The sequence below is a fragment of the Chlorocebus sabaeus genome, chromosome 13 (assembly GCF_047675955.1).
Source record: "Chlorocebus sabaeus isolate Y175 chromosome 13, mChlSab1.0.hap1, whole genome shotgun sequence".
NCBI lineage: Eukaryota > Metazoa > Chordata > Mammalia > Primates > Cercopithecidae > Chlorocebus > Chlorocebus sabaeus.
The window spans coordinates 11,782,680-11,810,585 of NC_132916.1; the positions used below are offsets into that span (position 1 = coordinate 11,782,680).

At 44.2% G+C, this 27,906-nt stretch overlaps 1 long non-coding RNA gene across 1 annotated transcript in view; it reads right to left on the bottom strand.

Annotated features, from left to right (window-relative positions):
* LOC140713140 (uncharacterized) overlaps positions 1 to 27,273 on the bottom strand; it is a 41,029-nt gene extending 13,756 nt beyond the window's left edge. Inside the window, exons 1-2 of the long non-coding RNA XR_012095000.1 lie at positions 27,225 to 27,273; positions 21,879 to 21,972 (exon numbers count right to left, since the gene is read on the bottom strand). This is a non-coding gene — a long non-coding RNA (uncharacterized lncRNA). The remainder of the gene's footprint in view (positions 1 to 21,878; positions 21,973 to 27,224) is intronic.
* Between the last annotated feature and the right edge of the window lie 633 nt (positions 27,274 to 27,906).

A 27,906-nucleotide genomic window follows, 5' to 3' on the forward strand; every position in this document is an offset into this window, starting at 1 on the left:
ACAAAAAATTAGCCAGGTGTAGTGGCAGGCACCTGTAGTCCCAGCTACTCGGGAGGTTGAGGCAGGAGAATCACTTGAACCCAGGTGGCGGAGGTTGCAGAGAGCCGAGATCACACCACTGCACTTCAGCCTGGGTAACAAGAGCAAAACTACATCTCAAAAAAAAAAAAAAAAAAAAAAAGAGACAGAGAAAGATATAAAAGGCATCCAAATTGTAAAGGATGAAGTCAAATTATCCTTGTTTGCAGATGATAGGATCTTGTAATTGGAAAAAACCTAAAAACTTCATCAAAAAACTATTAGAACTGATAAATTCAGTAAAGTTGTAGGATACAAAATCAACATATGAAAATCAATAGCATTTTTATATGCCAACAGTGAACAATCTGATAAAGAAATCAAAAAAGTAATCCTATTTACAGTAGCTACAAATAAAATTAAATACCTAGAAATTAACCAAAGAAGCGAAATATTTCTATGATAAAAACTATAAAATACGAATGAAATAAATTGAAGAGGACACAAAAAAGAAAAATATTCCATGTTCATGGATTGGAAGAATCAATATTATTAAAATGTCCCTACTACCCAAAGCAATCTACAGATTCAATGCAATCCCTATCAAAATACCAATACCATTCTTCACAGGAAAAAAAAAAAAAAAAATCCTAAAATTTATATGGAACCCTGAAAGACACAGAAAAGCCAAAGCTATCCTGAGCAAAAAGAACAAAACTGGAAGAATTACATTACCTGACTTCAAATAATACTACAGAGCTATAGTCACCAAAACAGCATGGTACTGGCATAAAAACAGCCACAGACCAATGGAACAGAACAGAGAACCCAGAAACAAAGCCACACACCTACAGTGAACCCATCTGTGACAAAGGTGCCAAGAATATACACTGGGAAAAAAGTCTCTTTAATAAATGGTGCTGGGAAAACTGGATATCCATATGATGAAGAATAAAACTAGACCCCTACTTCTTGCCATATACAAAAGTCAACTCAAAATGGATTAAAGATGGAAATCGAAGACCTCAGACTATGAAACTACTACAAGAAAGCACTGGGGAAATTCTCCAGGACATTGGCTAGGGCAAAAGTTTCTTGAGTAATACCCCACAAGCACAGTCTACCAAAGCAAAAATGGACAAAGGGGATCACATCGAGTTAAAAAGCTTCCTCACAGCAACAGAAACAATAAAAAATGTGAAGAGACAACCCACGGAATGGGAGAAAATACATGCAAACTACCTATCTGACAAGAGATTCATAACAAGAATATATAAGGAGTTCAAACAATGCTATAGGAAAAAATCTAATTATCCAATCAAAAAATGGGCAAAAGTTTTGAATAGACATTTCTCAAAAGAAGACATACAAATGGCAAACAGGCATATGAAAAGGTGCCTAGCACCACTGATTACCAGAGAAGTGCAAATCAAAACTACAATGAGGTATCATCTCACCCCAGTTAAAATGGTTTTTATCCAAATGTCGGGCAATAACAAATGCTAGTGAGGATGCGGAGAAAAGGGAACCCTTGTACACTGTTGGTGGGAATGTAAATTTGTACAACGACTACAGAGAACAGTTTGGCGGTTCCTCAAAAACCTAAAAATAGAGCTATCATATGATCCAGCAATCCCACTGCTGGGTATATACCAAAAGAAAGAAAATTAGTATACTGGCCACACACAGTGGCTCACACCTGTAATCCCAGCATTTTGGGAGGCAGAGGTGGGCAGATCATGAGGTCAGGAGATTGAGACCATCCTGGCTAACATGATGAAACCCCGTCTCTACTAAAAATACAAAAAATTAGCCGGGTGTGGTGGCAGGCACCTGTAGTCCCAGCTACTCGGGAGGCTGAGGCAGGAGAATGGTGTGAACCCGGGAGGCGGAGCTTGCAGTGAGCCGAGATCATACCACTGCACTCCAGCCTGGGCGGAAGAGCGAGACTCCGTCTCAAAAAAAAAAAAAAAAAAAAAAAAGACAGAAAATCAGTATATTAAAGGGATATCTGCATTCCCAAGTTTGCTGAAGCACGTTCACAATAGCCAAGATTTGCCCATTTGACAGATGAATGGATAAAGAAAATGTAGTTACACACAATGGAGTACTATTTAGCCATAAAAAAATGAAATTCTGTAATTTGCAACGACATGGATAGAACTGGAGGTCACTATGTTAAGTGAAATACACCAGGCACAGAAAGACAAACATCGCGTATTCTCACTTATTTGTGGGGCCTAAAAATCAAAACCATTGAATTCATGGAGTTAGAGACTAGAAGGGTGGTTACCAAAGGCTGGGAGGGTAGTAGGGTAGAGGGTAGCTGGGGATAGTTAATGGGTACCAAAAAAGTTGAAAGAATGAGTAAGACCTAGTATTTGATAGCACAAGAGGGGGACTATAGTCAATAATAATTGTACATTTTAAAATAACTAAAATGGGCTGGGCACAGTGACTCACACCTATAATCCCAGCACTTTGGGAGGCCAAGGTAGGTGGATTGCTTGAGGTCAGGAGTTTGAGACCAGCCTGGCCAAGATGGTGAAACCCCCTCTCTACTAAAAATACAGTGCACTCCAGCCTGGGAGACACAACAAAGAAAGAAAGAAAGAAAAGAAAGAAAAGAAAGAAAAGAAAGAAAAGAAAGAAAAGGAAGGAAGGAAGGAAGGAAGGAAGGAAGGAAGGAAGGAAGGAAGGAAGGAAGGAAGGAAGGAAGGAAGGAAGGAAAGAAAGAAAGAAGGAAAGAAGGAAGGAAGGAAAGAAGGAAGAAAGGAAAGAAGGAAGGAAGGAAGGAAGGAAGGAAGGAAGGAAGGAAGGAAAGGAGGAAAGGAGGAAAGGAAAGAAGGAAGAAAGGAAAGAAAGAAAGAAAGGAAAGAAAAAGAAAGAAAAAGAAAGAAAAGAAAGGAAAGAAAGGAAAGAAAGAAAGAAAGAAAGAAAGAAAGAAAGAAAGAAAGAAAGAAAGAAAGAAAGAAAGAAAGAGAGAGTCATGTCGATAAAAGTCAAAATGGTGTTCACCTTTCCATGTATGGGAGTTGGGGCAGGGAAATGGTGGTGTATGGAGTGGATATTGTATTGACCGCAAAGGAACATAAGGAAAGTTTCTAGCGTGCTGGAAATGTTTTCTACCTTGAGCTGGTATTATGTACTAAATGTTTGTGTCTCCTCAAAATTCCTGTGTTGAAATCTAATCCCCAGTGTGATTGTATTAGGAAGTGGGCCCTCTAGGAGGAATTAGGTCATAAGGATGGAGCCCTCAGAAATGGGATTAGTGCCCTTATAAGAAGGGACATGAGAGAAATGATCTTTCTCTCCCCTCTGTGAGGCAACAAGAAGACAATAGCTATAAACCTAGAAGGAGGCCTTCACCAAGAATCCAACCACTTTGGCATCCTGATCTCAGACTTCCAGTCTTCAGAACTGTGAGAAAGAAATGTTTGTTGTTTCAACCATTCTTTATAGTATAGTTATAAAAGCCTGAGTTAAGACCACAGTGACTTGGTCACATGGGCACCCACAAATGTAAAAGTTGATTGAGTTGCGCACTTCAGATGAACACTTTTTTAGCAGTTTACTGTGTGTATGTTAAATTTCAATAAAAAGGTAAAAATTGGCCAGGTGCGGTGGCTCACACATGTAATCCCAGCACTTTGGGAGGCTGAGGCAGGTGGATCATATGAGGTCAGGAGTTTGAGATCAGCCTGACGAACATGGTGAAACCCTGTCTCTACTAAATACAAAAAATTAGCCAGGAGTGGTGGTGTACACCTATAATCCCAGCTACTTGGGAGGCTGAGGCAGGAGAATCGCTTGAACCTGGGAGGCAGAGGTTGCATTGAGCTAAGATTGCACCACTACACTCCAGCCTGGGCAACAAGAGTGAAACTCTGTCTCAAAAAAAAAAAGGTAAAAATCTAGCTGCCGCACTTTTAGCACTTTCCTGTGTATATGTTAAACTTCAATAAAAAGATAAAAGTCTGGCTGGGCGCGGTGGCTCACGCCTGTAATCCCAGTATTTTGGGAGGCCAAGGCGGGTGGATCACCTGAAATAAGGAATTCAAGACCAGCCTGACCAACAGGGTGAAACCCCATTTCTACTAAAAATACAAAAAATTAGCCAGGTGTGGTGGTGGGCACCTGTTATCCCAGCTACTCAGGAGGCTGAGGCAGGAGAGTGGCTTGAACCCGCGAGGCAGAGGCTGCAGTGAGCCAAGATGATACCACTGCATGCCAGCTTGAGTGGCAGAGCAAGATTATCTCAAAAAAAGAAAAGGTAAAAATCTTTCTGCCAACGTGTCCCTTTCCCTGCCCCCAACCACGACTGCCATCACATTGAAGCAGAGGGTCTAGAGAGAGGTGGGATAAAGTGGTAGCCTGAGTGCAGCACAGTTAATACCCAGAGGGCTTCCTGATTCTCTTAATCCATATCCCTCACTTAGCTGAGCCCAGGGCTGTACCACTGCCCTGCCTTTAAGAGCCCAGTAAGGACTTTCCACAGGCCATCTGCCATGTCCGTCTTCACACTGAGGTTTGTCTTAGCCTCTGTCCCGCCTATGTGAATAATCCCCACCTTAAATCATCCTAGGGCAGGAAAAAGGCAAAGAGGAGGAGGAGGATGCCCTAGAAGAGGAGGTGATGGAGGTGGGAGGGCGCAGAGACCGAAAGCTCAAGAAATTCCTAAGCAAAGACAGTGATTAAATACGCTCCATTACAGAGAGGGGAGAAGATACGTAAAAGTCTTGAAAGATGTAAAAGGTAAAAATCGGCCAGGCGCAGTGGCTCATGCCTGCGATCTCAGCACTATGGGAGGCTGAGGCGGGTGGATTACCTGAGGTCAGGAGTTGGAGACCAGCCTGGCCAACATGGCAAGACCCCCGTCTCTACTTAAAAAAATACAAAAAATTAGCCGGGCGTGGTGGCGGGTGCCTGTAATCCCAGCTACTCAGGAGGCTGAGGCAGGAGAATGGCTTGAGCCCGGGAAGTGGATGTTGCAGTGAGGCGAGATTGCACCACTGCACTCCAGCCTGGGTGACAAAAGTGAAACTCCATCTCAAAATAAATAAATAAATAAATAAATATAAAAGATATACTCCAGAATATGGTGGAATTATGGCAGATTTTTATTTTTGCTTGTCTGTATTTTCTAAATGCTTTATAACAATTCTGTATTACTTTTGCAATAAGAAAAATAAAATGTTTTGAGCTTCACAGTACTTAAACTACATGCCCTGGTAAGAAGGGCACAGTACTCAACAGTTCCCAACATACCATGTTCCATCTTCATCTTTGGTTAACCTGCCCTGGTCTTAGGTGATTTCAGGTCAACCCAATTCACAATCATCTATGACGATCTTAGGTAATGTATCACTTTAAGACTGTGCAAAAGACATTATTTTGCTGGGAGTTTATTTCTTCATAACACATAACAAATGACTAAAGAGGTAGCCAAGAAAGAAAATATGCCCGGGCACACACATGAGCGGAGTGTGCTGGATTCTCCGCAGCACCGCACAACAGGCAGGCCCTGGGCACAGAGCTGTGAAGGAGGGAGTGGGACATCAGGCTGTCAGGGCCTCGGTTTTTCATGCTGCTCTTCTCTCTTCACACTAGTTTCCAAGAAAGCCTCTCTCTTTCTTTTTTTTTTAGCTGGAGTCTGGCTCTGCCACCTAGGCAGAAGTGCAGTGGCGTGATCTCGTCCCATTGCAATCTCCGCCTCCCAGGTTCATGTAATTCTCTGCCTCAGCTTCCTGAGTAGCTGGGATTACAGACGCCTGCCACCACGCCCGGCTAATTTTTGTATTTTTAGTAGCAACAGGGTTTCACCATGTTGGCCAGTCTGGTCTTAAACTCCTGACCTCGTGATCCCCCCGCCTTGGCCTCCCAAAGTTTTTTTTTTTTTTTTTCTGAGATGGAGTCTTGCTCTGTCCCCCAGGCTGGAGTGCAGTAGCTCAATCTCGCCTCACTGCAACCGCCACCTCCCAAGTTCAAGCGATTCTCCTGCCTCAGCCTCCTAAGTAGCTGGGATTAGAGGCGCCCGCCACCACGCCCGGCTAATTTGTATAGGCTAGTCACTGCTTCTCTTTCCCCATTCCTGCTTCAGATGGCACATGGCTGTCACCACCATTTAAAAATCATGTCAACATGGATTGGACTCCATTCTATACTCAGCTTGGTGCCCAAGGTTGTTGTGACCAAGTGCTACCAAAGAGAACATTCGAGGTGGCCTGGGATGACCCCAGGAGGCTTCTCTGGGAGAAGTGGGCTTATCAAGCTCTGGACAGAAGCTAGTAGTTGGGACAGGCAGGGAGATGGCCTGCATAAGGGCTCAGAGGCAGGACTATGTTGAAACCATCTGGCTTGGGCAGAGAATCTGAGATGAGACCTCCTCCCCAGAAGCTCAGGATGTACTTATTAGAAGGATGGATAGGATGGTAAGACACAGAAGAGCGAGCTGATTAATTTGGATGTCGAGTTGAGGAAATGTCTGAGCAGCCCAGAGATATGCTGAAAATGTACTTTAGAAAAATCTGGCCGGGCGCGGTGGCTCAAGCCTGTAATTCCAGCACTTTGGGAGGCCGAGACGAGCGGATCACGAGGTCAGGAGATCGAGACCATCCTGGCTAACACAGTGAAACCCCGTCTCTACTAAAAAATACAAAAAACTAGCCGGGCGAAGTGGCAGGCGCCTGTAGCCCCAGCTACACAGGAGGCTGAGGCAGGAGAATGGCGTGAACCCGGGAGGCAGAGCTTGCAGTGAGCTGAGATCCGGCCACTTCACTCCAGCCTGGGCGACAGAGCAAGACTCCGTCTCAAAAAAAAAAAAAAAAAGAAAAAGAAAAATCTATCTGTACAGGATGGGTAAGGAAGGGGTGAAGTGGTGATGAGAAAGCTAGACCGAAGCCCACTACCCAACAGAGAAAGAACTTAGGGAGGCAGACATAGAAAGAGACACTGGGAAATAAAAATCACTAGATTTTAGGACTGGGCACAGTGGCTCATGCCTGTAATCCTGGCACTTTGGGAGGCTGAGGCAGGCAGATCACCTGAGGTCAGGAGTTCGAGATCAGCCTTGGCAATATGATGAAACCCCCGTCTCTACAAAAATACAAAAAGGAGCCAGGCATGATGGTGGGCGCTGTAATCACAGCTCCTCAGGAGGCTGAGGCAGGAGAATCACTTGAACTCAGGAGGTGGAGGTTGCAGTGAGCCAGGATCATGCCACTGCACTCCAACCTGGGCAACAGCAAGACTCCGTTAAAACAAAACAAAACAAAACAAAACAAAAACAAACAAAGAAAAAACCTCACTAGATTTTAGAGCCTAATTGGGTGTGAAGGTCCAAATGAGGAAAGGATCACAGATGCTGCTAATGTCTCAACCTGAGGAGATTTGATTCACTTCCCTGCCCTTTCCTGTCCATTCACTCACTGAACACTGAGCACTTACCATGCAGCAGGCCCGGTGAAAGGGCCAGAGGGAAATAAGATGGGTGAGAGACAGCACCTGCCCACAAGAAGCCCATTGCTTAGTGCGAGATAAGGTGAAATCAACAGATAGCTATAAAAGGGGAGAATAATGCTAGCCCTAGGCCCAGAGGCTGCAGAGCATGGAAGAGGGGCTCTACTCTGTTCTGACAAGCATTGCCATCTACGTTACCACCCCTTCCCCACACCGGCTCCCTCTGCCAAGGCTTTAAAGAGAGGCAAATGACTCTAGAAAATCCCCACAGGGCTGGGGCAGAACTTCCAGGTCCTGTGAGGAGAGCCCTGTAGATGAGAAGGAGCTCCAAGAAGCTTGTTTCCGTCTCATGAGCATGAGGTGTGGGGATGGACCCCAGCAGTAGCAGGGTGCCACATACTCCATTAGGTCTCTTTTTAATTTCTTACCTAGCCCTCCTCCCACTACTCTGCAGGTAGTGCTGAAATCCTGGATGTTGGAGCTGGAAAAGGTAATTCAGTACACACTCCCTTATTTTGCAGAGCAAGAAACTCCCCTGGCAGTGTTCCTCGTTCTTCATACCTCTCCACCTATTCTGCCAACAAAATTGGGCGGGGTCATTAGAAAGCTAAGTGACAGGCCGGGCGCAGTGGCTCAAGCCTGTAATCCCAGCACTTTGGGAGGCCGAGACAGGCGGATCACGAGGTCAGGAGATCGAGACCATCCTGGCTAACACGGTGAAATCCCGTCTCTACTACAAAAATACAAAAAAATTAGCCGGGCGAGGTGGCGGGCGCCTGTAGTCCCAGCTACTCGGGAGGCTGAGGCAGGAGAATGGCGTAAACCCTGGAGGCGGAGCTTGCAGTGAGCCGAGATCCGGCCACTGTACACCAGCCTGGGCGACAAAGCGAAACTCCGTCGCAAAAAAAAGAAAAAGAAAAAAAAAAAAAAAAAGAAAGCTAAGTGACAGATACACAATAATGTGCCAATGAAATCACAGAATGGTGTTAAGAGCTGGTAATGACTTAATGCGTTTTTCCCATTAGGGTCATTTATAGTTTATTACCAAAAGTTTTTTGTTTTGTTTGTTTTTGAGTTGGGGGTCTCGCTCTTTCACCCAAGCTGCAACGCAGTGACATGATCACAGCTCACTGCAGCCTTGACCTCCTGGGCTCAAGTGATCCTCCCACCTCAGCCTCCTAAGTAGCTAGGACCACAGACACGTGCCACCATGACTGGCTAATTTTTTTTTTTTTTTTTTTTTTTTTTTTTTTAGAGACGGGGTTCTCTCCGTGTTGCCCAAGCTCCTCTCAAGCTCCTGGGCTCAAGCAATTATCCTGCCTTGGCCTCCCAAAGTGCTATAATTACAGGTATGAGCTACCACACCTGGCCTCAATAACTTTTTAAAAAAAAATTATTTTTATGTATTTAGGGGTGAAATTGCAGGTTTCTTCCATGCATATATGGGGTAGTTTTACTAAAAGTTGTTAAAAGCCCTTAACAAAAAAAAGATGAAGGCATGCATCTCCCCAGGTGGAGTGTATTAGGTAAGGGAAGGTCTACAACAGTCCAGACAAAAGAGCACTGTTTTTTCAGTGGTCTCACCAAAGAAGTATCTGTTTTTAATATGCACACAGGCATTTATAGGTTAGGAGCACCTGCCTACCCCTTGCCTACAAAAGACTGCAGCCTACAGAAGACTACATTGATGTCTTTGGAAATGCAGAGATGGCATTCCTAAGGTAAGAGGTCAGCAGGAGTTGTTTTCTGAGGATGTGGTAAAGAAACTGGGCAAAACCTCTAGTTGCCCTCAGTGCTTGTTATACGCTAATTATAATGCACTAGCATGCTAAAAGACATTCTAACTGGCACCATGACAGTTTACAAATGCCTTGGCAACACCCAGAAGTTACTTTATATGGTTTAAAAGGGGAGGAACCAGGCTGGGTATGGTGGCTCATGCCTGTAATCCCAGCACCTTGGGAGGCCAGCGGGGGGCAGACTGGCCCACCTGCAAGCCCAGTTTGCAGGTGGGCAGATTACTTGAGCCCAGGAGTTTGAGACCAGCCTGGGCAATATGGCAAAACCTTGTCTCTACTAAAAATACAAAAATTAACTGCGCATACGCCCATAGTCCCAGCTACACAGGTGGCTGAGTTGGGAGGATCACGAGCCCGCGATGCAGAGGTTGCGGTGAGCTGAGATCGTGCCACTGCACTCCATCCTGTGTGACAGAGCAAGACCTTGGCACGCTCTCTCTCTCTCTCTCATACACACACACACACACACACACGAATTACATTGATGTAAGATGGATTAATAGGAGAAAAACAAAAAACCTCTCATCCGTTAAGAAAAAAAAAAAATTTGCCAGGCATGGTGGCTCATGCCTGTAATCCCAGCACTTTGGGATGCCGAGGCAGGCGGATAACCTGAGGTCAGGAGTTTGAGACCAGCCTGACCAACATGGAGAAACCTCATCTCTACTAAAAATACAAAATTAGCCGGGTGTGGTGGCACATGCCTATAATCCCAGCTACTGGGGAGGCTGAGGCAGGAGAATCGCTTGAACCTGGGAGGCGGAGGTTGCAGTGAGCCGAGATAGAGCCATTGCACTCCAGCCTGGGCAACGAGAGTGAAACTCTGTCTCAAAAAAACAAAAAAATAAAAAACAAACAAACAAACAAAAAACAGGAGGCCGGGCGTGGTGGCTCACATCTGTAATCCCAGCACTTTGGGAGGCTGAAGCGGGCGGATCATGAGGTCAGGAGATCGAGACCATCCTGGCCAACATGGTGAAACCCCATCTCTACTAAAAGTACAAAAAAAAAAAGAAAAAAAAAAAATTAGCCGGGCATGGTGGCAGGCGCCTGTAGTCCCAGCTACTCAGGAGGCTGACGCAGGAGAATGGTGTGAACCTGGGAGGCGGAGCTTGCAGTAAGCCAAGATCCTGCCACTGCACTCCAGCCTGGGTGACAGAGTGAGACTCCCTCTCAAAAAAAAAAAAAAATTAATTCTTAGACCAGCCACAGAACCTAGAAATGAAGAAGGAAGCAATTTTTCCTCCCGTACAAAAGAAAGGTATAAAGATTGGACAAGAAGAAGTATATTTATTTGTAAACAACATGACTACAAACTTAGAAAATTATAAAATAAACCACAATTAGAATTAATAAATATATTCAGCAAAGTCATAGGCTACAAGGTCAATATACAAGCATCAATAATATTACCATATATCAATTTAAAAATTTATTTTTGAGATGGAGTTTTGCTCTTGTCACCCAGGCTGGAGTGCAATGGCACAATCTCAGCTCACTGCAACCTCCGCTTCCCAAGTTCAAGCAATTCTCCTGCCTCAGCCTCCCAAGTAGCTGGGATTACAGGCGCCCACCACCATGCCCGGCTAATTTTTGTATTTTAGTAGAGATGGGGTTTCGCCATGTTGGCCAGGCTGGTCTCAAACTCCTTACTTCAGGTGATCCAGCTGCCTTGGCCTCCCAAAGTGCTGGGATTACAGGTGTGAGCCACCGCACCTGGCCTCAAAAAATTTTTTAAATGAAAAAAATTTTAATACCATGTATAATATCAAACATATAAACATCTAGGAAGAAAATATAATACCTAAAAAAAAAAACTAAGAAAAAAAGTGCCCAATCCCTATGCTAAACATTGCAAAACATTTCTGAGAGAAATGAAAGACCCAAATGAATGGAGATATTCAAACACAAAGGAGGAAAAATAAAAAGATCTACGTGGTGGGAAGGTTTCTACATTCCACTCAACATGACAAAATACTAATTCTAATTAGACTGGGAAATGTTAAGTATGTACATTGTAATCCCTAGAGCAACCACTAAAACACACATACAAAGAGATATAACTAAAAACTCTAGAGTTCAATTCAGATGGAATACTAAAAATGTTCAAATAATCTAAACCATGGCAGGAAAGGGATAATAAAGAAATAAACACTAGAGGGAATAAACAGAAAATAAATAAAAGAAAAATCTGAAAAGGAAAAATCTGAATCCAAACCTATCAATAACTACATTTGATGTAAATACTATAAACCAGGAGTCAGTAAAGTCCAGATAGTAAATATTTTTGAACTTGTCAGTCATATGGTCTCTGTTGCAACCACAGAACTATGCTTTTGTAGCAGAAAAGTAGCCACAGAAAATACATAAATGAGCCAGGCGTGGTGTCCGTAATCCCAGTACTTTGGGAGGCTGAGGCAGGGGGACCACTTGAGGTCAGTAGTTCAAGACAAGCCTGACCAACATGGTAAAACCCCATCTCTACTAAAAATACAAAAATTAGCCAGGCACGGTGGTGGGCACCTGTAATCCCAGCTACTTAGGAGGCTGAGGCAGGAGAATCACTTGAACCCAGGATGGGGAGGCTGTAGTGAGCCGAGATTAAGCCACTACACTCCAGCCTGGGCAACAGAATGAGACTCCATCTCAAAAACAACAAAAAAAGAAAATACATAAATGAGCATGGCTGTGTTTTAATAAAACTTTATTAACAAAACAGGCAGCAGGCCAGATTTGACCTACATAGTTTGCTGACCCCTGATCTAAACACACCAATTTAAAGAGATTTTCAGAATGAATTTTTTTAAAAAAAGTACCAAATTATATGCAGTCTACAAAACAAAACAACATACACACAATCCACCTTAAATATAATTATATACAAGGAGTTTAAAAATAAAAGGATGGAGGACAGGCACGGTGGCTCACGCCTGTAATCCCAGCACTTTGGGAGGCTGAGGCGGGCAGATCACGAGGTCAGGAGATGGAGACCATCCTGGCCAACATGGTGAAACCCCGTCTCTACTAAAAATACAAAAAATTAGCCAGGCGAGGTGGCGGGCGCCTGTAGTCCCAGCTACTGGGGAGGCTGAGGCAGGAGAATGGCGTGAACCCGGGAGGCGGAGCTTGCAGTGAGCCGAGATCGCGCCACTGCACTCCAGCCTGTGCGACAGAGCCAGACTCCGTCTCAAAAAAAAAAAAGAAAGAAAGAAAGAGAGGAAGTGGAGTAGCTATGTTAATATCAGACAAAGGAGGCTTCAGAGCCAAAGAAATGACCAGGGATAAAGGAGACGTTATTGTTGAAAGATATTCTCCAAAAGCTCTCACATTTCTAAATGTTTTATGAGCAGAGACAATGACTTCCTTCCGTTTAGAGTATCTTTTCAAGGATGTTTATATAGTCAACAGCACTGGAAATAGAAATAGGCCTCTCTCTGGAACGAAGGTGGGGTTTGATTTCCATCTAGCATAATAAAGACAACTGCTCTCTTTGTGGCAAAAGTCAGGAAGGCTCAGCCTCCGTTCTTGTTTTGTTTGTTTGTTTGTTTGTTTTTGAGACAGAGTCTTGCTCTGTCGCTAGGCTGGAGTACAATGGCACGATCTCAGATCACTGCAACCTCTGCCTCCCGGGTTCAAGCGATTCTCCTGCCTCAGGCTCCTGAGTAGCTGGGACTACAGGCATGCGCTATCACGCCTGGCTAATTTTTTGTATTTTTTAGTCGAGACGGGGTTTCACCCTATTGACCAGGCTGATCTCAAACTCCTGACCTCATGATCCGCCCACTTCGGCCTCCCAGAGTGGTGGGATTACAGGCCTGAGCCACTGCAACCGGCCCATTCTTTATTTTTTTTTTTTTTTTTTTGAGACGGAGTCTCTGTCTGTCGCCCAGGCTGGAGTGCAGTGGCGCTATCTCAGCTCACTGCAAGCTCCGCCTCCCGGGTTCACGCCATTCTCCCGCCTCAGCCTCCCGAGTAGCTGGGACTACAGGCGCCCACCACCACGCACGGCTAATTTTTTGTATTTTTAGTAGAGATGGGGTTTCACCATTCACAGGATGGTCTCCATCTCCTGACCTCGTGATCCGCCCACCTCGGCCTCCCAAAGTGCTGGGATTACAGGTGTGAGCCACCGCACCCGGCCTCCATCTCCCATTCTTAAAGATGTGGGTTCCTAACCTCAGGGATCCTCTCCCACAGTGCAGACTCTGACATGTGTAGGTGCCATCTGGTCCCTTTCACATCATCCTTTTGAAAATGAAGCTCAAGGAGCTGGTGCAGATGTGACTACCATGGCCACTGCTCTTGTGGGTGATAAGGTCCTGTGTCATTGTTCCAGCAATCTATGTCTTTTGTTAGCATCTATGAAACTGGCAGACTGACTTACTAGCTTACAAGCAGGGTAAAACACCACACCCTTCACTGTCCATGCAAATGATAAAAGGGTCACCAAGATGACAAAGCCATCCTAAATGTGTGTGCACTTAACAGAGCTTCAAAACATCTGAAGAAGGCTAGGAACAGTGACTCACAACTGTAATCCAGCAATTTAGGAGGCCAAGGCAGGAGGATTGCTTGAGCCTAGGAGTTCCAGACCAACCTGGGCAGCATAGTGAGACTCCGTCTCTACAAATAATAAAAAAAAATTAGCCAGGCATGGTGGCACACACCTGTGGTCCCAGCTACTCAGGAAGCTGAAGAGGATGGCTTGAGCCCCAGAGGTCAGGACTACAGTGAGCCATGATCAAGCCACTGCACTCCAGCCTGAGTGACAGCAAAACCTTAAATAAAAATAAAAACAAAAATAAAAAATCTGAAGACAAACTGATAAAACTTAATTGAGAAATGGACAAATCCACAGTTATACGTGGAGAGTTCAACACTCCTCTTGGTAATCAACAGAAAATTAGCAAGGATACAGAACTAAAAACATCATAACTAATTAACCCGATTGATATTCATAGAATATTTCACCTAATACATGCTTCCTGAATTTGGTATTTACCAAAAGAGACAATAGCTACCATGCCAGCTAATTTTTTTTTTTTTTTTTTTGAGACAGAGTCTTGCTCTGTTGCCCAGGCTGGATAGAGTGCAGTGGCACGACTCGGCTCACTGCAAGCTCCGCCTCCCACGTTCACACCTTTTTCGTGCCTCAGCCTCCCGAGTACCTGGGACTACAGGTGCCTGCCACAACGCCCAGCTAATTTTTTGTATTTTTTAGTAGAGACAGGATGTTACTAAAAAACACCCCGTCTCTAATAAATGATGTCTAACAGGATGTTGATCTCCTGACCTCATGATCCCGCCCACCTTGGCCTCCCAAAGTGCTGAGATTACAGGCATGAGCCACCACGCCCAGCCAATTTTTGTATTTTTAGTACAGATGGAATTTCACCATGTTGGCCAGGATAGTCAACTCCTGACCTTGTGATCCACCTGCCTCGGCCTCCCAAAGTGCTGGGATTACAGGCATCAGTCACCGCGCCTGGCCAATTTTTTTTTTTTTTTTTTTTTTTCCTTTGAGATGGAGTCTCACTCTGTCACCCAGGCTGGAATGCAGTGGCACGATCTCAGCTCACTACAACCTCTGCCTCCCAGGTTCAAGCAATTCTCCTGTCTCAGCCTCCTGAGTAGCTGGGATTACAGGTGTGTGCCATCACACCTCGCTATTTTTTGTATTTTTAGTAGAGACAGGGTTTTGCCATGTTGACCAGCCTGGTCTCAAACTTGCGACCTCAGGTGATCTGACTGCCTCGGCCTCCCAAAATGCTGGGATTATAGGCATGAGCCATCACACCCATCCTCCCTTGATACATTTAAAAGATGCATTGAAATTAAACTATGATTTTGTATTTTGAAAATACAAACTGAAATCATACAAAATATGTTTGTATGACTGAACTGAAATCACACAAAATACTGAATTGAAATCATAGAGAATATAAAGTGAAATCATAGAAAATATGTTCTATAACCACAGTGGAGATTGAAACTACCTTTGGAAAATTATGACTGAGACAGTGAAAGAGATCTAATTTAACTAAGACTGCATCTTGCTTCTAACCTCCAAGCTGTCCTTGTTCATTCCTGGGCACAGGCCAAAGTAACTTCTGGAGTTTAGTTTATAGTTTAAAACAAAGAGGGTAACAGCCCTCTCCCAAAGCAGACCTCCCTCTTGCCTGGGGACTAGACTGCCTTTGTAGGACTAACATTAGCCACAAGATTAGAAGTTATGGTTTAGGAGTCATGCAGCTGGAGCCTATAAGATTCTGACCCTCCCTAAACTGCTCCTAAGATCAGTGCTTGAGATATTTTGCAGACCCTGCACTTGATGGATCAGCTGGCCCCATCCAGATGGATTAACTGGCTCATCTGACCTTATGGCTCCAACCAAGGAACTGACCCAGAGCAAGAAGACAGCTTTGACTCCCTATGATTTTATCCCTGATCAATCAGCACCCCTGGCTCACTGGCTTTCCTCCCTCCACCAAATTGTCCTTAGAAACTCTGCTCCCAGAATGCTAGGGGAGACTGATTTGAGTAATAATAAAACTCCGGTCTCCCGCACAGTCAGCTCTGCATGAATTACTCATCCTCTATTGTAATTCCCCTGTCTTGATCAATCGGCTCTGTCTAGGCAGCAGGCAAGGTGAACCCCTTGGGCGGTTACAAAATGAAAATCAAAAGAGAAAGATAACTAGATAATTTCTTTAAACTTAAACAGCAGAACTTCTGGTTCAGCTCTCCTGAGGGCCTAGTCTTAGAGGGGCCTCACACTTTCATGGGCTTTATTTCCAGGAGCCTCACCAGGGTTTCAGGCAGGGGAAAAGGAAAAGTAACCATTTAAAAATACATCCAGGGGGAAAGTAAATACTTTGAAAAACACTCAGTTCTCTATAACAAAGGCCTGCCTTCTAAGGGAAATTATTTTACCTGAGTCTTATCTTACCTGGAGGAATGGCAATTAACCAACTCCAGCCCCTCTAGCTTTCCTGTATCAGGTAAAGGAAGGGAAAAAAAAAGGCTCTGAAGGTTACAGTCCACCTTTAGAGGTTTCAGAGCCATTAAAAACTGAGATTTAATCAGATGGTTAGAGAGCACTTTCTCTCCCTCAAACTATCACATCATAGTTCCTGCATAATAACAGGAAACGGGATTGCAACTGAGAGAGCTGCAAAGCACAGACTCCATTGAAGGAGGTTTTAGGGTAACCCAAAGACAACAACAAAACAAAAGGAAAATAGAGGAAGCATCTGGCTCTGCAGGTACAGCAAACGTTAAACACAGGTCTGCTCCTGGCCAAATTAACATTAAGTCTTCGCAGTAAAAGCCTAATCATCTCAGTTCCTATGCCTAATACATCGCGTCTGGCTTTGAACAAAAAATTACAAGGATGCTAACAGATAAGAAAAACAGTCTGAAGAGACAAACTATGCATTAGACTCTGATTCAGATGTGGCACAAACTTTGGAATTATCAGGTAGGGAATTTAAAATAACAAGGATACAAGGGAAAAGGCAGATGGCATGCAAGAATAGAAGGGAAATAATGAGAGATGGAAACTAAAAGAATGAATCAAAAGAAAATTCTAGAAATTAAAAATATTGCGAGAGAAATGAAAAATGCCTTTATGGGATCATCAGTAGGTAATACGTGCCTGAAGAAAGAATCAGTGAGCTGTGAGATATGTCAACAGAAACTCCCCAAACTGAAAACATGAAGAAAAAAAAAATGAAACTGCTCAAACAGGGCCAGGTGCCATGGCTCACACCTGTAATCCCAGTGCTTTGGGAGGCTGAGGCAGGCAGATCACCTGAGATCAGGAGTTCGAGACCAGCCTGGCCAACATGATGAAATCCCATCTCTACTAAAAATACAAAAATTAGCTGGGCGTGGTGGCGGGCGCCTGTAATCCCAGCTACCCAGGAGGCTGAGGCAGGAATTGCTTGAACCTGGGAGGCGGAGGTTGCAGTGAGCCGAGATCGCGCCACTGCACTCCAGCCTGGGCAAAAGAGTGGGACTCTGTTTCAAAAATTAAAAAAAGAAAGAAAAAGGAAGGAGGGGGGAGAGAGGGAGGGAGGGAGGGAGGAAGGAAGGAAGGAAGGAAGGAAGGAAGGAAGGAAGGAAGGAAATGTTCAAATAGAGTATCACTGTGGGACAATTATAAAAGGTCTAATATGCATTTAATGGGAATAACAAAAGAAGACAGAAATAAGCAAAAGAAATATTCAAAGTAATAATCACTAGGAATTTTCCAAAATTAATGACAATCATCTAAACACGGGTTCAGGAAGATCAGAGAACACCAAGCAGGATAAACACCAAAAAATCTCTACCTAGGCATATCATATTCAACTGCAGAAAACCAGACGAAGAGGATATCTAGAAAGAAAGCAGAATAAAAATATCTTGTCTGTAGCAGAAGAGAGATAAGGATTATGTTAGATTTCTCACTAGAAACAATGTAAGCAAGACGACAGTGGAATGAAATATTTTGAAAAGAAAACAACTCACCAACCTAGAATTCTGTATCCAGTGAAATTATCCTTCAAAAAAAGGGGGGAAATAAAGACTTTCTCAGATAAACAAAAACTGGGGGAATTTGTTGCCAGGAGAATGCCCTACAAGGTATGCTAAGGTACGTTTTTCGAAAAAAGGGAAACTGTATAGGTCAGAAACTCAGATCTACATAAAGAAAGGAAAATTTACATCAAAGAAAGAAAAAAATGGCCAGGCATGGTGGCTCATGCCTGTAATCCCAGCACTTCGGGAGGCTAAGGCAGGTGGATCACCTGAGGTCAGGCATTCGAGACCAGCTTGGCCAACATAGTGAAATCCCGTCTCTACTAAAAATACAAAAATTACCCAGGCCTGATGGCACATGCCTGTAGTCCCAGCTACTCAGGAGGCTGAGGCAGGAGAATCGCTTGAACATGGGAGACAGAGGTTGCTGTGAGCCAAGATCATGCCACTGCACTCCAGCCTGGGTGGCAAAGCAAGACTCTGATAAAAAAAAAAAAAAAAAAAAAAAAAAAAAAAAAAAAAAAAAAAAAAGCACAAGGAACAGTGGCTCATGCCTGTAATCCCAACATTTTGGGAGGCCAGGACAGGAGGATCACTTGAGGTCAGGAGTTCAAGACCAGCCTGGCCAACATGGTGAAATCCCGTCTCTACTAAAAATACAAAAATTAGCAAGATGTGATGGTAGGTGCCTGTAATCCCAGTTACTTGGGAGGCTGAGGCAGAAGAACTGCTTGAACCTGGGAGGTGGAGGTTGCAGTGAGCCGAGATAATACCATTTGTACTCCAGCCTGGGTGACAGAGCAAGACTCCATCTTAAAAAAAAAAAAAAAAGGCCGGCACAGTGGCTCACGCCTGTAATCCCAGCACTTTGGAAGGCTGAGGCCAGCAAATCACAAGGTCAAGAGATCGAGACCATTCTGGCTAACACAGTGAAACCCCGTCTCTACTAAAAGTACAAAAATTAGCCAGGCGTGGTGGCACTCGCCTGTAATCCTAGCTACTCGGAAGGCTGAAGCAGGAGAACTGCTTGAACCTGGGAGGCGGAGGTTGCAGTGAGCCAAGATCGTGCCACTGCACTCCAGCCTGGTGGCAGAGTGAGACTCCATATCAAAAACAAAACAAAACAACAACAACAACAAATCCAGGGATAAATAGACAAATCAAACATAATGGTTTGAGACTTCAACACTCCTCTGTCAGTAACTGACAGATTCAGTAGGCAGTCTGGATATAGTTAAACCAAACAGCATCATCAATCAACTGGATTGAATTGACATCTACAGACTACTTCATCCATCAACATCAGAATACACATTCTTCACAAGATCACATGGAACATTCACCAACCTAGATCAAATTCTAGCCAGAAAACATACCTCAACAAATTTAAAAGAACAGAAATAATACAAAGTTGCTGTCAGGCAACAGTGGAATTAAAACTACAAAGTAAAAAATTAAAAATACATAAATAAATAATTTTTAAAAGGTAGTAACAGAGAGCTAAAAATGCTGAAAATATTTAGAGAATAAACAGCATATTCCTAAATAACACCTGTGTAAAATAAAAAGTCTCAAGAGAAATTTTTAATTGTTTTGAACCAAATAAAAATGAAAATACAACTTATCAAATTTTGTGGGATACAGTAAAAGCAATGCTTTGACAGACTTTTTTTTTTTTTTTTTTTGAGACGGAGTCTCGCTGTGTCCGCCAGGCTGGAGTGCAGTGGCGCGATCTCGGCTCACTGCAAGCTTAGCCTCCCGGGTTCACGCCATTCTCCTGCCTCAGCCTCCTGAGTAGCTGGGACTACAGGCGCCCACTACCGCGCCCGGCTAATTTTTTGTATTTTTAGTAGAGACAGGGTTTCACCGTGGTGTCGATCTCCTGACCTTGTGATCCGCCCGCCTCGGCCTCCCAAAGTACTGGGATTACAGGCGTGAGCCACCGTGCTTGGCCTGGACAGACATTTTTAGCACTTAATGTGTATATTACAAAGGAAGAGGCCAGGCGCGTTGGCTCACACCTGTAATCCCAGCACTTTGGGAGGGTGAGGAGAGCAGATCATGAGGTCAGGAGTTAGAGACCAGGCTGGCCAACATGGCAAAACCCTGTCTCTACTAAAAATACAAAATTAGCCGGGTGTGGTGGCAGGCACCTGTAATCCCAGCTACTTGGGAGGCTGAGGCAGGAGAATCGCTTGAACCTGGGAGGTGGAGGTTGCAGTGAGCCAAGATTGTGCCATTGCACTCCAGTCTGAGCGACAAGAGCACAGCTCTGTCTCAAAAAAAAAAAAAAAAAAGAGGAAAGATTTAGTATCAATAATCCAAGCTTCCACCTTAGGAAACTATAAAAAGAAAATAATATAAGCCTAAAGCAATCAGCATAAGAGAACTATAATAATAAAAATTAGAGCAGAAATCATTGGAATTGAAAATAGGAAATTGACTTTAAAAAATCAAAACCGGCCGGGCGCGGTGGCTCAAGCCTGTAATCCCAGCACTTTGGGAGGCTGAGATAGGTGGATCACGAGGTCAGGAGATCGAGACCATCCTGGCTGACACGGTGAAACCCCGTCTCTACTAAAAAATACAAAAAACTAGCCGGGCGAGGTGGCGGGCGCCTGTAGTCCCAGCTACTCGGGAGGCTGAGGCAGGAGAATGGCGTGAACCCGGTTGGCGGAGCTTGCAGTGAACTGAGATCTGGCCACTGCACTCCAGCCTGGGCCTCAGAGCGAGACTCCGTCTCAAAATAAATAAATAAATAAATAAAATAAAATAAAATAAAAAAATAAAAAATCAAAACCAATCATTAGGAACGAAGGATAGGCTATCACTGCACACCCAGACTCTAAAAGGGTAATAAATTACACAAACAGCTGTGCACACATACATTTGACAACTTACATAAAATGGATCAATTATTTGATGGGCACAAGCTACCAAAACTCATCAAAGAATAAATTAAAAACCTAAATAAATCCTTTATCTATTAAACAAAAAGTTGAATTTCCAGTTTAAAATCTTCCTTAACAGAAATCTGCAGCCCCAGATGGTTTCATCAGCAAATAGTACCAAAGATTTTTAGAAAGATGTAACATGAGTTCTACATAGTTTCTTCCAGAAAACAGAGGTGGAAGGAATGCTTCCTAACTCATTTTATGAGATGAGCATCATCATGATACTAAAACCAGATAAAGAAAATACAAAAACAAAAACAAAAGATCCTCATGAATCATGAATCAATATCCCTCATCAACACAGATGCAAAATACTAACAAACTGAAAGCCGTAATACATTTTAAAAAATTACACATCATGACCAAGTGGGGTTTATTCCTGGGATGCAACGTTTGAAAACCAATAAAAATGTAATCTGCAACAAGACCGTATCAACTGACAATACTCAACATCAATTCACGGTACAAGCACTCAGCAAATGAGGAATTGAACAGAGCTCTCTAAACCGATAACGCAAACCTACAAAAAAGCCTATTAACGAAACATACTGTGAAAGACGTAATGCTTCTTTCCCCCTAAGATCGGGAACAAGGCAAGGAAGTCCACCTCACCCCTCCTACTCAACATTGCACAGGAAGACCTATCTTGTGAAATTGGGAAATAAAATTTAATGAAAATCATAGATTGGAAAGGAGAAAACACAACTGTCCGTAGTCCCTATTCACAAACAACATGATTGCCTATGTAAAAAATCTCATGGATTCCATAAAAACCTTCTAAAACCAATGTCAGTTTAGCAAGATTGCAGGATACAAGGTTAACACACGAAAACCAACTATATTTCTTTATAATGGTAATGAATATCTGGAAACCAAATTTTTAAATCACAGTGGCTTAGAAAAATAGTCTGCCATAAATCTAACAGACCACGTGAAGGATCTATATATGAACACCACTAAATGCTGATGAACGAAATAAAACAGTCTAAATAAATGGAAAGACATACTATATTCACAGACTGGAAGACTCAATATAGTTAAGATGTCAGTTCTCCTCCAATTGATCTATAGATTTAACACAAATACAATCAAAATCCCCCACGTGGTAGGGCGCAGTGGCTCATACCTGTAATCCCAGCACTTCAGGGACTGAGACAGGAGGATCACTTGAAGCCAGGAATTTTGAGATCAGTATGGGCAACATAGCGAGACCTCCGTTTCTACAAAAAAAAAAAAAAAAAAAAAAAAAATTTAATTAGCCAGGTGTGGTGATGCACACCTGTGATCCTAGCTACTCTGGAAGCTGAGGCAGGAAGATCCCTTGAGCCCAGGAGTTTGAGGTTACAGTGAGCTATGATGGCACCACTGCACTCCATCAGGGGCTACAGACTGAGACTGTCTGAAAAACAAAACAAACAAAAAAAGAACAAAATCCCCAGCAGGATTGTTAAAACACATAGACAAGTCTAAAATATATATGGAAAGTCAAAGGACGTAAAATACCCAAGTAATCAGGAAAAAGAACAAAGCTGGAGGGCGCTAAGACTTACTTTAAAGCTACAGCAATCAAGACAATGTTGTGTCAGTGAAGGGATAGACACATAGATCAATGAAACAGAATTGTCCAGAAATAAATTCACACAAACATGGCCAACTGACTTTTCACAAAGTGGCAGGTGCAAAGTCAATGGAAGGGAGTCTTTTTAATAAAGGACTTGTATCCAGAATATTTAAAGAACTCTCAAAATTCAATGGTAAGAAAACAACCTGATTTTGGCCGAGTGCAGTGACTCACGCCTGTAATCCCAGTGCTTTGGGAGGCCGAGGCAGGCAGATCATGAGGTCAGGAGTTCGAGACCAGCCTGGCCATCATGGCAAAACCCCGTCTCTACTAAAAATACAAAAATCAACTGGGCGTGGTGGAAGGTGCCTGTACTCCCAGCTACTTGGGAGGCTGAGGCAGGAGAATTGCTTGAACCTGGGAGGTGGAGGTTGCAGTCAGCAGAGATTGTGCCACTGCACTCCAGCCTGGGCAACACAGCAAGACTCTGTCTCAAAAAAAAAACAACCTGATTTAAAAAAAAAAAATTGGTAAAAGGTTTGAAGAGACCTTTCACCAGTGAGAATAAATGCATGGCAAGTAAGGCCATGAAATGGTGCTCGCCATCATCAGCCTTTAGAAAAGTGTACATTAAGGCTGGGCGCAGTGGCTCATGCCTGTAATCCCAGCACTTTGGGAGGTTGAGGTAGGCAGATCACTTGAGGTCAGGAGTTTGAGACCAGACTGGCCAACATGGTGAAACCCCGTTTCTACTAAAAATACACCATGCTGGGTTTGCTGGAAGGTTGAGGCAGGAGAATCGCTTGAACCTGGGAGGCAGAGGTTGCAGTGAACCAAGATGGTGCCACTGCACTCCACACTCCAGCCTGGATGATAGAGTGAGACTCCATCTAAAAAAAAAAAAAAAAAAAAAAAGGGTACATTAAAACCCTGATGACAGTTACCACTATCACCTGTTACAACAGCTAAATTAAAAATAATGGTAATAACAAGTGCTGGTAAGGATGCTGAGTACCTTGAACTCACACACTGCTGATGGGAACACAAATTGGTCCTCTAGTTAGGCAGAATTGCATAAAGTTAATCATATACTTACAAATGACCCAGCAAAGCCCCCTCCTGGGTATTTAGAGAAAACTGAGCAACAAAAAGGAAAAGATTATTGATACATGCAACAACATGGAGATCTCACAGGTTTTATGCTGAGTGAAAGAAGCCAGATTGAAAATATCCACTGTAGAATGAATGCCGTTTACATAACATTCTGGAAAAGACAAAACCACAGCAACAAAGAATAGATTCGAGATTCTCAGGCATTACAGGTGGGGAAAGATATGACTACAAAAGGGCAGAACAAGGGAGTTTTTGGGGAGACAGAACTGTTCTGTATCTGATCGCAGTGGTAGTTATATTTACTTATTTTGAGACAGGGTGTCCCCCTGTCACCCCACCTGGAGTGCAGTAGTGCAATCACAGCCTAAACCTCCCCAGCTCATGCGATCTGCCCACCTCAGCCTCCCAAGTAGTGGGGACTACAGGTACACGCGCCACCATGCCTGGCTAATTTTTGTATTTTTTGTGGAGACAAGTTTTCACCACGTTGCCCAGGCTGCTCTCAAATTCCTGGGCTCAAGTAATCTGCCCATCTCAGCCTCCCGAAGTGCTGGGATTACAAGTGTGAGCCACCATGCCCGGGCCAACACTAATTTTATATATGTGTTAAATCTCATAGAACTGTATTAATAAAAAAGAAAAAGCAGTGTTACTGTATGTTAATTTTAAAAACAAAATAAAATAATAATATTATAATTTGACAAGGCAAGGCCCAGACTAGGAGGATCTATTCATGATACATATGCCTAACAAAGACATATCCAAAAATTATAAAGTGTTACTACAATTTACACGGAATAAACACATGGACCAATTTAAAAATGTGCAGAAACCTTGAACAGTCGTTTCACCAAAAAAAAAAAAAAAATCATCCAAATGGTTAATAAGTTATTAAAAGGGGCTCAACATTATCATTCATTAGGGAAATCACATTAAAACTACTAGGAGGCCGGGCATGATGGCTCACGCTTGTAATCCTAGCACTTTGGGAGACAGAGGTCAGCAGATTACCTGACATCAGGAGTTCAAAAACAACCTTGCCAACATGGTGAAACCCCGTCTCTACTAAAAATACAAAAATTAGCCGGGCATGGTGGCGCATGCCTGTAATCCCAGCTTCTCAGGAGAATTGCTTGAACCCAGAAGGCAGAGGTTGCAGTGAGCCGATATAGTGCCACTGCACTCCAGCCTAGGTGACAGAATTCTGTCTCAAACAAACAAACAAACAAACACCACTAGGAAACACTGCTGAATAACCACCAAAAATTTAAGACTGTTAACACCAATTGTTGACAAGGATGTGAAGTAACTATAATTTTTTTTTTTTTTTTTTTTTTTTGAGACGGAGTTTCACTCTTGTTGCCCAGGCTGGAGTGCAATGGCATGATCTCGGCTTACCACAACCTCCACTTCCCAGGTTCAAGTGATTCTCCTGCCTCAGCCTCCTGAGTAGCTGGGATTATAGGCATGTGCCACCACGGACAGCTAATTTTTTATTTTTAGTAGAGATGGGGTTTCTCCACGTTGGTCAGGCTGGTCTCCCCACCTCAGGTGATCTGCCCACCTCAGCCTCCCAAAGTGTTGGGATTACAGGCGTGAGCCACCTCGCCCAGCCCTTTTTTTTCTTTTGAGACGGAGTCTTGCTCTGTCACCCAGGCTGGAGTGCAGTGGCATGATCTTGGCTCACTGCAACCTATGCCTCCTGAGCTCAGGAGATTCTTCTACCTCCACGTCCCAAGTAGCTGGGACTACAGGTGCACGCCACCATGTGCAGCTAATTTTTGTTTTGTTTTTTTTTAAGTAGAGACGGGGAATCACCATATTGGCCAGGCTGGTCTCGAACTCCTGACCTTGTGATTCGCCCGCCTCGGCCTCCCACAGTGCTGGGAGTACTGGCATGAGCCGCCGCGCCCGGCCAATTTTCAAAAATTGATTCAACCCTTTTGGGAAACTGCTAGCAGTGTCTATTAAAACTATACACCTATCATCCTATTACACAAAAATTCCTTTTACAGGTATATAGCCAACTAAAATCAGTGCATTTATTCACCATACTACATGAATGTTCAGAGCAGCTTTATTCATAATAGCCAAAAACTGAAAACAACCCAAATACACATCAGTGGAAAAAAGGATAAATTAACTGAAGTCTATTCATGCAATAGAATACTATAATAAACAAACTTCAAACTACTGATATGTGTGATAACATGGAGGAATCTCACACACTACAGTAGGTGAAAAAAAAACAGACAGAAATGCAAAGGTGTCCAATCTTTTGGCTTCCCTGGGCCACACTGGAAGAATCGTCTTGGGCCACAGATAAAATACACTAAAACTAACAATAGCTGATGGGCTAAAAAAAAAAAAAAAAAAAAAAAAAATCACATGGCGGGGCACGGTGGCTGATGCCTGTAATCCCAGCACTTTGGGAGGCCGAGGTGGTCAGATCACCTGAGGTCGGGAGTTTGAGACCACCCTGCCCAATATGGTGAAACCCCATCTCTACTAAAAATACAAAAATTAAGGTGTGGTGGCACCAGCCTGTAACCTCAGCTACTCGGGAGGATGAGACATGAGAATCGCTTGAACCTGGGAAGTGGTGGTTACAGTGAGCGGAGATCGCACCACTGCACTCCAGCCTGGGCAACAGAGACTCTGTCTCAAAATAAATAAATAAATAAAATCACAAAAAATATCGTAATGTTTTAAGAAAGTTTACAAATTTGTGTTGGGCCACATTCAAAACCGTGGCCTGTGCCGGTTGGACAAGTTTGGAATAAAGCATACTGCTTGATTGCAATTACATGAAGTTTAAGAGTAGACACAACTCATACTTGGTAATTTAAGTCCAAATGAATAGTGGTTACCTCTGGGGAAGTATCACTGACTGGGAAGGAGCAGTTGGAAACCTGAGGTGATGGAAATGTTCTAGATCTTGACCTGGGGGCTGATGACATGTGTATACATATGTAAAAGTTCACCCAGCTGTCCTCTTAAGATCTGTGCAATTTATTGTGTGTAAATTATGTCAGGAAAAAAATAAGAAAAATGAAGAAATGATGGAGAAAAAAAGAAGAGAAACGTAAAGAAGGAAGAAAAGAGGGAGGGAGGGAAGGAGGGAGGAAGGGGGGATTAAACCTGAGCACGGAGGGGGAAAGATGCTCACTGCAACCTCCACCTCCCAGGTTCAAGCGATCCTCCTGCCTCAGCCTCCTGAGTAGCTGCCATTACAGGCACGCGCCATGGTGACCGGCTGTTATCTGCATCTTAAAGATGGGGAAAGTTTGAGGTTTGCTGATGTGTTCGGCGTCACAGACTGGGTGAGTGACTCAAGCTGAGGCTAAAACCCAGGTGTGTAGGGCGCCAAAGCCTTTGTGATTCCACCTCCTACAGCTCGGGTCACTTCCTCGAAGAAAGGTGACTCCTAGAAATGCCTCCCACGTGGAACTGATCTCCTCCTGAGAAGAACATCTGTCCGTCTTATCGCCGTCGACCTTAGGCATGGACACCCTTCTGTTCGCCACCCACAACTGTGAGCCTGCTCAGGAGGCAGAGCCACGTTCATTCATTTTAGGCTTCCTCAAGGGCTCAGCGCCTGCTAAGCAGATGCGTGTTCCTGTAGGACAAGGGGTGGCCACTGGAGACGCGGGTGCGACGCAGGCGATCACGCCCTCGGACGTCGCTGCGGACTGCGCTTCCTTCCGAAGAGGGAACCGTTGAGAAGAGTGAAGGATTATGTTTCACTAGAGACCAGCCGCGTCCGTGTGACTCACTTAGAAACTCACTGTTACGTACTTGGAGCCCGGACTGACGACCTTCGGGGTACACGTCAGGCAGAAGCAGGGGCGCGGTGGGAGTGTCCGCCCCGCCCCGCCGGTAGCGCCGGCCCCGCCCCCCTCACCTGCGCGCGCAACCCCACCCCAGCGCGAGGCTCTGCACCGGCCGCGCCCGCCGTCCAGCTTTTATACGGCGCTATTTTGGTCGCGCGCCCTGATTGGCCGGGAGCGGGCGACGACACGCTCGCGCGCCTCAGGGAGGGGCCAAGATCTGGGGGAGGGGAACTTCCGGCGGCCGCGCGGAGCCCGGGGCGGCGGAGCGGGACTGCAGCGGTCTCCGGGGGTGCTTTGGGACCTGTGTGCCTAGTCTGCAATCTGTCAGTGGGGTTATATTTTAATAAAAGAGCTTGTGTGTCCGAAAGGGATTTGTCAAGAACCAAACTCACCCTTCTGGGGTGGAGTTGCCAGATGGCGGGAACAGGCGGCGTAAACCTTACCAGACGTGAGCCCAGGCTGCTCAAGTGTCATTCGCGTCTTGAAGCTCTTGCCCACCCCCCTTTGCAGGCGCGTCTTCTGCCAACTCTACCTTGCCCTTTGCTAAACCAGCCCTCCAATGTTTTATCGTGCCTCACGTCAGACAATGGCTGGGCCTGCCTCTCTCCCCTTGGTTGGTTCTGTCCACTCCCCTTCTCTGAAGTCAG